Genomic DNA, 12,330 nt, shown 5'->3' with positions numbered 1-12,330 from the left:
TTACTGATGCTGCAGTAGTCCGTGTTCAAACAGTTTCCGCAGGGCCTCTTTGATGTCTGTGTTCCTCATGCTGTAGATGAGGGGGTTCACTGCTGGAGGCACCACTGAGTACAGCACTGCCACCACCAGATACAGGGATGGGGAGGAGATGGAGGGGGGCTTCAGGTAGGTAAACATGGCAGTGCTGATAAACAGGGAGACCATGTCCAGGTGAGGGAGGCATGTGGAAAAGGCTTTGTGGCGTCCCTGCTCAAAAGGGATCCTCAGCACGGCCCTGAAGATCTGCACATAGGACAGCACGATGAAAACAAAACAAGCAAAAAAGAAGAAGGTGCTAAATATGACAAGCCCAACTTCCCTGAGATAGGCATTGGAGCAAGAAAGCTTGAGGATGTGGGGGATTTCACAGAAGAACTGGTCCACAGCATTGCCTTGGCAGAGGGGGAGTGAAAATGTATTGGCAGTGTGCAAGAGAGCATGGAGAAACCCAGTGCCCCAGGCAGCTGCTGCCATGTGGACACAAGCTCTGCTGCCCAGGAGGGTCCCGTAGTGCAGCGGTTTGCAGATGGCAGCATAGCGGTCATAGGCCACGATGGTGAGAAGAGAATACTCTGCACCAAACAAGAAGAACACAAAGAAGACCTGGGCAGCACATCCTGCGTAGGAGATGGCCCTGGTGTTCCAGAGGGAATTGGCCATGGCTTTGGGGACAGTGGTGGAGATTACGCCCTAGTCGAGGAGGGCGAGGTTGAGGAGGAAGAAGTACATGGGGGTGTGGAGGCGGTGGTCGCAGGCGATCGCAGTGATGATGAGGCCATTGCTCAGGATTTCAAGCAGGTAGATGCCCAGGAAGAGCCAGAAGTGCAAGAGCTGCAGCTCCCGCCTGTCTGTGAATGCCAGGAGAAGGAACTCGTTCATGGAGCTGCCATTGGTCATCTGCTGCTTCTGGGCATGGAAACTGCCAAAGGAGATAAACCAGAAAAATTCAGAGAAGCTTCTCTCAGCAAAATTTGATTCCTTCATTGTGAAATACCTAAGGGAGCTTTTCTTTCCTGGGGGACCGTTATGCAGCTCCGAGGCTTCAGCTCTGGTTTGTGCTGGCTGAGTGTGCTGTGCAGAGCCGTGCCCTCTCCCCAGGGGCTCCTGAAGGGTCAGCCCTGCTTTACAGCAATGACCCATGCAGGCAGCAACAGCGCAGTGTGTTTGGAGGGAGGGTTCCTGGGGAGGAGTTCCCTGTGCTGCACTAGAGCGGAGGGTGAAAGCTCCGAAGGACGCTTTCTTCTACAGAGGAAGGTGGGAGATGAGGTGCAGCAAATGTGTCCCGTTACGCTGTGGTTTAGTATTCAGACACCCCCATCCCACTTGGGAGATGTTCTTGGAAAGGGTAAAATTCCCCCGTTGCCCCATTGCTCTCAGTGTAATCCTGGGTCAGTGCTCCCATCCAGGAGGGCTGCTCTGTCCATCAGCCTGGTGCCCAGCTGCTCTGTGCTTGCACCGCTCCCAGCTGGAGGAGGACTGCATACAGAGGTTGCTCTGAAAAAGCCACTGGACTGTCCTGGGAGCAGAGGGGTCCTGTTCAAGGCGCAGATTTCAAAACACCTCTCCTTTCCAGCACAGCTCTGCAGAGTAGGATGGAGAGCACAGGACAAGGATGCTGCTTTGTTTGAGCAGATCGAGTGCTCTCAGACATCACCAAGGTCCTACAGGAGAGCTGTGCCCTTCTGGAGGGATGCTCACAGCCCCGCAGGACTCCCTGTCCAGCATGATCAGGTGTCTGAAGGTGATGTCTGCTAAGGGAAGCAGTGTCTCATTGACCAACCACTCACTGCAGTGTCTCAAGCCAGGAACATGAAGAGAGGTCTTGGGCACCTTGGTCCCATGGAAACACCTCCAGGGCAGTGCCCTCCAGGTCAAGGCCAGAGCAGGCACTCAGCACCCCCACCCCTTGCCCCACACCACCACCGTTACTGCCAGGGACCCCACGAGCAGGAAGAAGAGCAGCACAAGCAGGTGGAGGAACAAAGAAAAACCCTGTGACTCCTCCTAAGGGAAGCAAGGAGAGGAGAGGCAGCCAGGCACTCAGGAAAGCCTCCTCCTCACCCAGCAGAGCACAGCACCTCCCGGTTAGCAAAAGCCCTGGGCAGTCGCTCTCAGCCCTGCAGAGGGAAGCGGCCCCGTGTCAGGGGAGATGCCCCTCTGCTGTGCCAGAGCTCTGGCTGCAGAGGAGGCACCTCCTGCCCTGGACCACACAGCCTTGAGGGCAGCAGCTCTGCTGGGTGGGAGACGAGAGCAGGGGTCTTGCTCAGAGGAAGGTGTCTGCATTGGAGGGGCTGACAGGGAGCTTCCCAAAGTCTCCCTCCCATGACATTGCGGGTTGGAGTTTCCTACAACACTCTGCCTATGTGTTTGTAGCCTGGAGCTATCCCTGGTGGGAACTGTTTTCTCCCTCCAAGTTTTCCCTGTCAGGGATCACAGACCCCATCACCCACTCCTGTCTGCTCAGCTCTGACCTGAAGAAACCTCCCCGTTCCAGGCACTCTCTAGAGGTACTCCCTGTTTGCAGGCAGTGAGGAGCAGGTCAGAGAAACCCTGATGAAGACAGCAAAGGTGATGCTGGTGCTCTCTGGAGGTAGAGGAGGGGATGGAAGCAGTTGACTTGGCTCCCACCAGACCTACTGATCTCTCAGTGTAGCAGCTCAGGACTCTCAGCCTCCCTCTCCAAAGGTAGCAGAACCTTTTCCGCTTTTCCTGAAACAGCAGGAAACTGAAAGCACAGCCTCAGGAAAGCTCTTTACGTTTAAGGGATCCCCTGCCTTGCTCTTCCTCTGCAAAAGTCCCCTCTGAAATGCCCTGGGCAGCTCTGGATGCACACCCTGCCTTCACCCCTTCACCCTTGTCTAACATGAGCCCCTGGGCTGGGAGGCCTCCTGACAGACCCCATAGGCTGGAGGCTATGATAGCTTTAGGAGACCCTTCCAGGAACGGCAGCTGCATTGCCCTGCACCAAGACACTTACCGTGACAAGGGCTGGAAAGATTTCTTCCCTTGCAGCTCTCCTCTCTCCTCCCACTCCAGGCTGCCTTTAATCGCGCTCTGCCCTACTCCTTTGCCCAGAGCCCTGCTGCGCTTGGCAGAGGAGTTGCTCCTTGGCAGAGCTGTCTCTCTGCACTGCTGCCTGCTTCCCATGAGCTCCCTCCATCCCAGGAGTCCGTCTCAGCCCCGGAGGAGAGGACCTGCCCAAGACATCACTTGCTCTGCCCCCCACCCCACTCGGTGCTCCCTCCAGGTGTCCCTGGGGCTCTCCAGGAACCTCCTTGGAAAGGGACTGAAGGAATCACCTATGTTGCCTGTCTCACCTCCGCAGAGACGTTTCTTTGCAGCAGTGCCCTTTCTCCTCTCAGAGTCACAGTTAGGTCTGAGAATCCCCCTTCCTTGGCCCATCATGAGACAGGACACCTGGGCACTGGCAGGGAGGCATCTCCTTTACCCATGCTGAGAGAAGGCAATCAGCTGAGTCAATGGAGGCATCTCCTCCTGGAGTTGTAGTCCTGGGGCTGGAAGGGACCTCAGCTCCCTCCCATGCCTGCCACAAACCCACAGGAGGTGAGATTCCTCTTGCTTCAGTTATGGTGTCTGCTTAAAATAGGCACCTGCACTCCTTTTCTGTGGTCCCATGGTCACTGATGGCATCATCCTGCAGCCTGGTGAGGATGCCAGCTGAAATGACGGCAGACGCCCACATTTAGGACATCATGCCCTGTCCCTACTCACGCTGTTCAGGGCCGCCTAGAGAGGTGTCCAGCTGACCAAATGGAGGTCTGTGCCAGAGGCAGAGGGAAGTCTTTCTCTTTCTCCCCTCCTTTACCTGTATTGACTAGCTGTCTGTGGCCTGTAACAAGATTTTTCTCACACAGCCCCATGGAGCCTAACCTAATTCAGGGCAGCTGCTCACTGAATGGCCAAACACAGGCCTGTAAGGCTACATGAGAAGTCAAGGCTCTCCACCAAAACTGCGTGTGGCTGGCAGGGACAGCACAGGACCTGCAGGAAAGCCATGTCCACTCCGAGCGGGTGCGTGAGAGACACCCCAGGTACCATCTCAGATTCCTTCGGTGCTTGTGTGCAAGTGACTGATTGCCACCCCTGCAGTGAGGCCAGCCCTGTCCCATCTCTATCCAGCAGATGCAAGGCACTGCATGAATAAGAAGCACATTGCACTGGGCTCTCCACTTGTGGGCCTATGTTCTCAGCTTCTTCTAGTTCTCCTCTGCCCCATCCTTTACTCACCCTCTGGACGATACAGTCTTCAAAGAGCCCAGTGAATTTTGAGTGGGCGTAGATCACAGGATGTCCACACCCAAGGACGCTTTCAGCAGCACCTTGTCCTTCCAGGAGATCAGTGCCTCTCTCCACCAAAGGCCTTCCAGGGATGCAGAGACACCACAGACAGCCATGCCCTCTCCTGCCAGGGCTGCCCAGCCCAGCCCTGTTTCTCTCGGACCTTGGGGACAGCAGGCATTGCTCTCTTTTGGGGCACCTCAAGTCTTTCTTACAATGCTGTCTGCCATCCGCTCCAGCATGTCTCTGCCATGCAGCAAAGCTTTTGCACACATGGGCTCCTGGGTTCTTGGTGTCCCTGTTCAGCATAACAAGGCTGAGGTTGGCCTGGAGCCACGGCTCAAGGGCTGCAGCCCAGATGTGCAACACTCCTCTGACTGGGAAGAGCCAGGAGGAGCTGGAGCCCCGCGGTCTGTCACAAGCTGTGACTTCTGAGGCACAGTGGGACACCTCCCACAGCTGGCGTGCTGCAATGGATGGATAAAGGCTCTTCACGAGGCACAGGCTGGGAGCATCAGAAGAGGAATACTTTCTGTGTGAAGGAGTTGCTTGGATGTATGGAGTTCCTTGCTGGGAAAGTCAACAGGTTGGGTGAGCCCTTGTGGGTGAGGCTTGGAGGAGAGGCCAGTTAGGGCGACATCGTGATGGGAGATAAAGAACTGGTGATCAAGGGGAGGAGGTGGACAAGCTCTTAAGCAACTCCAGGAAGCCTCCACATCAGTGACATGGGGCTCTTTCTGGGGACTTTAATGACCCTGACATTCATTGGAGGGGGAACACAGCACTGTGAAAACAGACCAATAGGTTTCTGGAGAGTGTTGGAGCAATTTCTTTGCAAAGCCACCAGCTGGACCAACAGAGATGATGCTCACCTGGATCAGGTCCTTGCAAACCATGAAGAGTCAGGAACTGAGCTTGGCCTGCAAAGATGAGGCCATTTTCTCAACATTTATGTAGTAGGGGAACATTTTCATCAGCTGAAATGTTTGAATACTTTTCATAGAGAGAGAATGTTTTCCTGTGCTGCCATCATGAAACTCTCCAGGATGTGTACTGCTCTCGGGAGAAGAAACCTTGATCTTCCCGGCACTTGCTTGACCACTGCTCTGTCCAGTATGGAGTGTACTGAATCTCACTAATCTTCTAGGTATTCCCACATGTCCTGATTCAACTGACCATTTCTCAAGTCATCTTCTCCAGCAGACTGTCTGCACAGATGCCTTTTTGAGTGTCCCTCTGGTTTTCCTCCTCCCATTACTCTCCATTCCCTCAGACCCCTCCCAAGTACCCAGGTGCTGCTTGGAGCTTCAGGCAGTTGAAAGCTTGCTGCTCCTGTCTCCTGACTGTCTCTGTAGCCAACGCCTTCATTGCCTTTCTCTCTGTCCTTTCCTACTAATCTCACTGCAGATTTTCCCCTCAAAAGTACAAGTGGGATTTCGTGGAGGCAACTTGGACTTCATAGACAGCTGAGGAATGTTTTTTATTCTTCACTGAACCGCTCTTCCTTTTTTTGTTTTTGTTCTTGTTAACTAAGAGAAATGCTGTGTGTCTGTGCAGCCACTTCTCCAAGGAAAGCAGAAGGAAATGGAGGCTGAGACATTCAGCTCCAGCCTGAGTGGGAAAAGCTTCCATTTGAACATGAGTGATGTGAGTTTCAGGTGACCGGTGAGAGAAATGGCAGGTTGGGGTGGGGTGGGTGGGATGAAGATTGTCTCTAGGGTGTCTGACAGAAAGGGTCTTGCTTTGCCCGCATGTTCTTACTTCATCATGAGACCCTCGGGATCAATATGACTTGGAGATTGTCTATATTGTTTAATCTGTAAGCAGGAAAATAATGAAAATGCACAAATCTTTTTAAAATGTTATTTGTTTTTGACATCTTCTCATTTAGACTATACTCCTGAACTCTCCCTAATGAACCACACAAGAAGGGAGGCATTAAAGAAAACTGCAGAGCGCCATGGCATGTTAGGGTACCTGCATTTCCATGAGCCCTCTGCTGCCAAGTTCCTGAACTGCAGCTACCGAAAGGAGATTGAACAAGCTGCTGAAGAAGCCTTTAAAATGGGATTCAAATCTCCAGGACTCTGAGGGTGTCAGTGGGCCCCCTGAGGGCCATCACAGCTGAAGCCATGAAGGGAAGCACGGGTGGAGGTACCCCTCCCTGGGGGCTGCCTTAAACTGGCAAGAGGTCAGCACTGGTTCCAGGTGACCAAGGCAATGTGCAGGTGGCTCTGCTGCCACGTCAGCCCTTGATGGGTTTCATCCAGAAGGATGGGCAAGCTCTGATCCCTGGCACCTGGGAAGGGAGATCCTTTTCCTCATGCGTTGCTCAGGGCTCTTGATGGAGCAGTGTGATGTGGGGGTGTGCGATGATGAGTGCAGGACAACCCTAGGACTGCCTGGACTCTAGGGGGGGATGAGGAGACAAGAAGGCCATGAGGCTGTAAGAAATGGTGTCCCCTCGTGGCTCTTGGTGGCAGTGACAATATTCATAGCTCAGAGGAGAGAGGCCTTGGCTGTGTTGGGCAAGTCCCAGCCCCACTAAGGCCCTCAGTCATCCCCAGCACGAGCTCTCCCATGCTGCCCCCTGCCTGCAGCAGTTTTCCTGCAGACTTTGGCCACCCCCCAGACTCCCCACCTTACTCTGAACCCAGGGTCTCCCAGGCTTTAGAAATGTCTTTTTGTGCTGCCTGCCTTTTGCTTCTAACACAAAGCTGTGTTTTTGTGGGGATTTGCCAAAGCTGTGAATCCCCAAGCAACACATCCAGCTGCTTTCAAAGCTAATGCTCCTCAGTCACCTAAGATATCCCAGCACTGTATTTACTTATCACAGAATCATAGAAAGAATCATAGAATGGTTTGGGTTGGAAGGGATTGTTAAAGGTCATCTAATCCAACCCCCCATGCAGTGAGCAGGGCCATCTTCAACTAGATCAGGTTGCTCAGAGCCCCGTCCAACCTGACCTTGAATGGTTCCAGGGATGGGACATCTACCACCTCTCTGGGCAACCTGTGCCAGTGTTTCACCGCCCTCATTGTAAAAAAGTTCTTCCTTATATCTAGTCTCAATCTCCCCTCCCTTAGTTTGAAACCATTGCCCCTTGTCCTATCACTACAGGCCCTACTAAAAAGTCTGTCCCCATCTTGCTTCTAAGCCCCCTTTAATTACTGAAAGGCACCAATAAGGCCTTCCCAGAGCCTTCTCTTCTCCAGGCTGAACAACCCCAACTCTCTCAGCCTTTCCTCACAGCACAGGTGTTCCATCCCTCTGATCATATTTGTGGCGCTCCCTAGATTCACTTCAACAGCTCCATGTCTATCCTCTACTGAGCGCTCCAGAGAAAAATTAGAAAGAAACCCATATTTTTTTCACTAATTTTCTAGGAGAAAACATTGCTTGGCGGGTATTACGAATGTGCATAAATACCTGACGGGAAGGAATGAAGACAAGGGAGCCAAACTCTTCTCAGTAGTTCCCACTGACAAGACAAAGGGTGATGGACACAGATAAAAACACATGACATTCCATCTGAATCCAAGAAAACACTTTTTCACAGTGAGGGTGGTCAAACACTGGAACAGGTTGCCCAGAGAGGCTGAGGAGCCTCCATCCATGGAGGTATTCCAGACCCACCTAGACAAGGTCCTCAGCAACCTGCTCTAGCTGACCGTGTCTCAGCTGGGGAGTTGCACTTGATGAACTCCAGAGGTCCCTTCCAATCTCAACATCTCTGTCATTCTGTGAGTGTGCAAGAGAAAAGTAAGATGGAAAGAAATGAACAACGCATAGCCCTGACGGCAAACACAGTGGGATCCTGTGGAGAGGACCCACGCTGGAGCAGGGGAGACGTGTGAGGAGGAAGGAGTGGCAGAGATGTTCTGTGCTGACCGTAAGCCCCACTCACCATCCCCCCTGCTCCTCTTGGGGTTGGGGTGGGTAGAAGAATTGGGAGCAATGGAGTAATTTGAGCCTGGGAAGAAGGAGTGGGGTGGGGAAGTGGTCTTGAGTATTTTTCCTATCCTTTATATGAATCTCTTTTAATTGGCAATAAATTCAATTGATCTTCCCCAAGTCAACTCTTCTTTGCCCATGACAGTAATGAGTAAGTGATCTCCCTGTCTTTATCTTGACGCATGAGCTAGTCCACCTTATCTTCTGCCTTTGTACTTTTGAGCTGGGGATGCAAGTGAGCAGCTGGGTGGGTGTCTGGCTGCTGGCCAAGGCTAACCCACTACAGGACCACCACAGCAGGACTGCTCTGTCCAGCCTGGGGCTCAGCAGCACAAGGAAGATCCTGACAGACTGAAGCAAGTGCTGCAGAGGCCGGAAGGATGGCTGGGGCCTGGAGCACATAATGGAGAAGGAGAGGCTGAGAGAGCTGGGTTTATCAGAAATCCCTCAGAGCCAAACACCAGAGCATGGACCCAGGCCAGCTGGGGAGATCTCAGTCAATGGAGATTTTCAGAACTGGTTGAGACAAGCACCTGATTGGGCTGGAGCTGTCTGAGAAGAGGCTTGGCCGAGAGTCCAGCTGTGGCAAGAGCTGTGGGACTTGGTGTGTAATGAGAGTCAGGAGGAAACTCGTTTCCTTTTGATTACTAATGGCAGTGGAGTTGGGTATCACTAAGCCCCACAGGAGGATGGGGGTGACCATGCAGCAAAGGTCCCTCCTCAGGGCTGGGGTGTATGGCCAGAGATGGAAATGGCCGGTGGGTGGGACTGGTCTGGGACAAATTTCCTGGGGCAGCTTCCCCAGGGTGTGCTGGAAATATGGCAGAGACCAGGCCCCTCTCTTCTGCACCTTTGATGCCTTGCTTTCTTCACCATGACACCTGGCTCTGCACTGGGAGTGCTGGCTGCCCCTACCCTGCACACTCACACACCTTAGCTCTACACTGGTGTTTTTCTCTCTCAGGCTCTTTCCAGCCCAGCCCAGCCCCTCCCCACCTCTCCCCACCTCCCCTGCCCTCTCCCCAGCCCAGCCCAGCCCAGCAGAGCAGCCCAGCCTGGGCTGGCTCCATGGCACTGCCCAGCGCAGGCTGCTGCAGAGCTCTGGGCACTCACCCCACAGCCCCAGCCCCTCTGAAGGCCACAGCAGCTGCTGGGGGGCAGGCAGCGGGGTTCAGGCTCCCCATCAGCCCCACGGCTGGTGCTGGCCACAAGGGCCTGAGGAAACAGAGGCTAGGCACTCTCTGGCTCTCCTCAATTCATCTTGTAGGTGATCGCCAAACCTGACTGAATTTGCCCCCTCCTCTACTCGCACCAGCCCCACACCCCAGGACAGCACCTGAGTCCTGGCCCTGGGGGTCCTCAGGCAGCTCCTGCAGCTCTCCACTCTCCCTTCCCTGTGCCTGCCGAGTCCCCTCTGACTCCCATGGCACTGCAGAATCTTTCTTCGTGGATATGTCAGTTTAGTGCTTTACTTTTGAACAGACTTCACCTTCAAGGGTGTTCCATCTTCTGCATTTCCATTCATTCCAATCCCACATCAGTTATGTGGTGAGGCCCCATCCTCTCCTGTCCCCTCCAAACTCATTTCCAGAGAGTCTGGTACGTGCCATCAGTCCTCTCATACATGAAGCAAACTGAGGAAACAACGGGGAGCTCATGGACCGTCTCCACTGCCATTGGACACCAAGAAGAGAGCCTTTAAAACCAGAACACTGGGTCCAGTGGAACCCAACATTACCATGAGCTTATTCCCAAAACCACTGAGAACACAAGGAGAACAGAAACTTTAAAAGACCAATTCCTTGGACATTTTCTTGGAAGGAACTTTGGAAGAAGAGCCCAGCCTTCAGGCACTGCACCCAGGAAGTGCCCTTTTCTTGAAGAGCTACAATTTGATGGGCCACATCTTACACAGTGTTATGCGAGGGTCAGACACAACAGAATCAAACTTCCACAGGAGTATAAAACCAGAAAACTATCCCTAAGTAGAATTATCACAGGAGAAAAAAAGGAAACTTGTGGCTTAAGATAAACTTGGGGAAACATGCAGAGGAGGGGAGGCAGGTTATTGTCAGTGAAACAGCACCCATTGGATCAGTTTCCATAAGGCATCCTTGAGCTCCTTGTTCCTCATGCTGTAGATGAGGGGGTTCACTGCTGGTGGCACCACTGAGTACAGCACTGCCACCACCAGATCCAGGGATGGGGAGGAGATGGAGGGGGGTTTCAGGTAGGCAAACACTAGAGTGCTGAAAAACAGGGAGACCATGTCCAGGTGAGGGAGGCATGTGGAAAAGGCTTTGTGGCGTCCCTGCTGTGAGGGGATTCTCAGCACAGACCTGAAGATCTGCACGTAGGACACCACAATGAAGACAAAACACCCAAAGTCCACAAAGACACTAACCCCAATAAGCCCAATCTTCTTGAGGTAGGAGTGTGAGCAGGAGAGCTTGAGGATCTGGGGGATTTCACAGAAGAAGTGATCTACAGCATTGCCTCTGCAGAGGGGTAGTGAAAATGTATTCACAGTGTGAAGGAGACAATGGAAGAATCCACTGCCCCAGGCAGCTGCTGCCATGTGGACACAAGCTCTGCTGCCCAGGAGGGTCCCATAGTGCAGGGGTTTGCAGATGGCAATGTAGCGGTCATAGGCCATGACAGTGAGAAGATACAATTCAGCTGCAATAAAAAAGAGAAACAGAAAGACTTGTGCAGTGCAACCATAGTATGGAATGGCCCTGGTGTCCCAGAGGGAATTGGCCATGGATTTGGGGACAATGGTGGAGACGGAGCCCAGGTCGAGGAGGGAGAGGTTGAGGAGGAAGAAGTACATGGGGGTGTGGAGGCGGTGGTCGCAGGCGATGGCAGTGATGATGAGGCCGTTGCCCAGGAGGGCAGCCAGGTAGATGGCCAGGAAGAGCCAGAAGTGCAAGAGCTGCAGCTCCCGCCTGTCTGTGAATGCCAGGAGGAGGAACTGGGTGATGGAGCTGCTGTTGGACATCTGCTGCCTCGGGGCATGGGGCACTGCCAAGGAGGAAAGGACAGCGACAAGTTAGGGGAGACTTCTCTGAGGATAATCAAAGCCAGTTCTCATGGAAACCCCTCTGCACACTGTCTCACTCCATTCAGGAAGACCTTTGGCAGTTCCCTTTCACAAGCTCTGGTTGGTGCTGGCTGAGGGTGCCCCAGGGAGCAGGAGGCTCTGCTGGGGGCTCTGCACGAGTCAGTCCTGCCCTACAGCAATAGGTAAATAGGAACACGGGGTGATCGCAGATTAAATCCAATCCTGATATCAAAGAGCTTTTTGGCATTGTCGCTCCCAATTCACCTGACTGCAGAGCAGAGCTGTGGGGAGTTTGGGTTGTGCCTTCTGCTCTGGTTGCCCAAGCTCAGCTGAGGAGCGGTTTGAATGCAGCAATGCCTGGCATTTCTGCTGCACTGCAAGGGAAACCTTGTGGGTGCTGAGATTGGGCACAGGGACTGTCCCTTAGTGCAGAGTGAGGACAGCCGCTCTGTCCATCAGCCCTGCTCTCAGCTGCCCTGTGCTGGCAGCTCTTCCACCTGGAGGACTATCGCACTCGGGTGTTCCCCCCAAAAGAAAGAGGACAGTGCTGGGAGCAGAGGAATCCAGTTTCCCAGTGCAGATCTCCAAACCCCTCACCCCATCTCATCGTACCTGAGGAGGATCTCAGCTCTGCCCTCCCAACCAGGGACACAGAGGGCTGATTAAAGCTGCCCACATGCAGCCACCCAGCAGCATTTCAATGGCCTTAACACCGAGGTGTCTTCTCCAGGGGGCTCCTGCAAAACACAGAGATGCCCTGGGAGAGCTGTGCCCTATGGGAGGGCAGCCTGCAGCCCAGCAGGACCTCCCAAGGACAGAGTCAACTGTCCTGAATTTGTTATGTCCTGAAGGGAGGGTGAGATCACTGCCAGCCACACACTGCAGTACCCAGAGCCCCACAGGTGAACAGGGTGCGAGCTGGATGCTTTTCTTCCATGGCCATATGTGCATGACAGCACACGCAGCATTGGTG

At 53.5% G+C, this 12,330-nt stretch overlaps 1 pseudogene across 1 annotated transcript; it reads right to left on the bottom strand.

Moving 5' to 3' along the window:
* LOC309603864 (olfactory receptor 14A16-like) lies at window positions 1–11,294 on the bottom strand (annotated as a pseudogene). The gene is made up of 3 exons: window positions 10,377–11,294; window positions 2,735–2,748; window positions 1–820 (listed from the first exon to the last, which is right to left on the bottom strand). The product of its transcript is annotated as an olfactory receptor 14A16-like (transcript).
* Window positions 11,295–12,330: the final 1,036 nt, after the last annotated feature.

This window comes from Platalea leucorodia (genome assembly GCF_965183815.1).
Source record: "Platalea leucorodia genome assembly, contig: HAP1_HAP1_SCAFFOLD_223, whole genome shotgun sequence".
NCBI classification, from domain to species: domain Eukaryota; kingdom Metazoa; phylum Chordata; class Aves; order Pelecaniformes; family Threskiornithidae; genus Platalea; species Platalea leucorodia.
The sequence above is the reverse complement of the archived record's forward strand: the minus strand, read 5'-3'. Positions and strand labels throughout refer to the sequence as shown.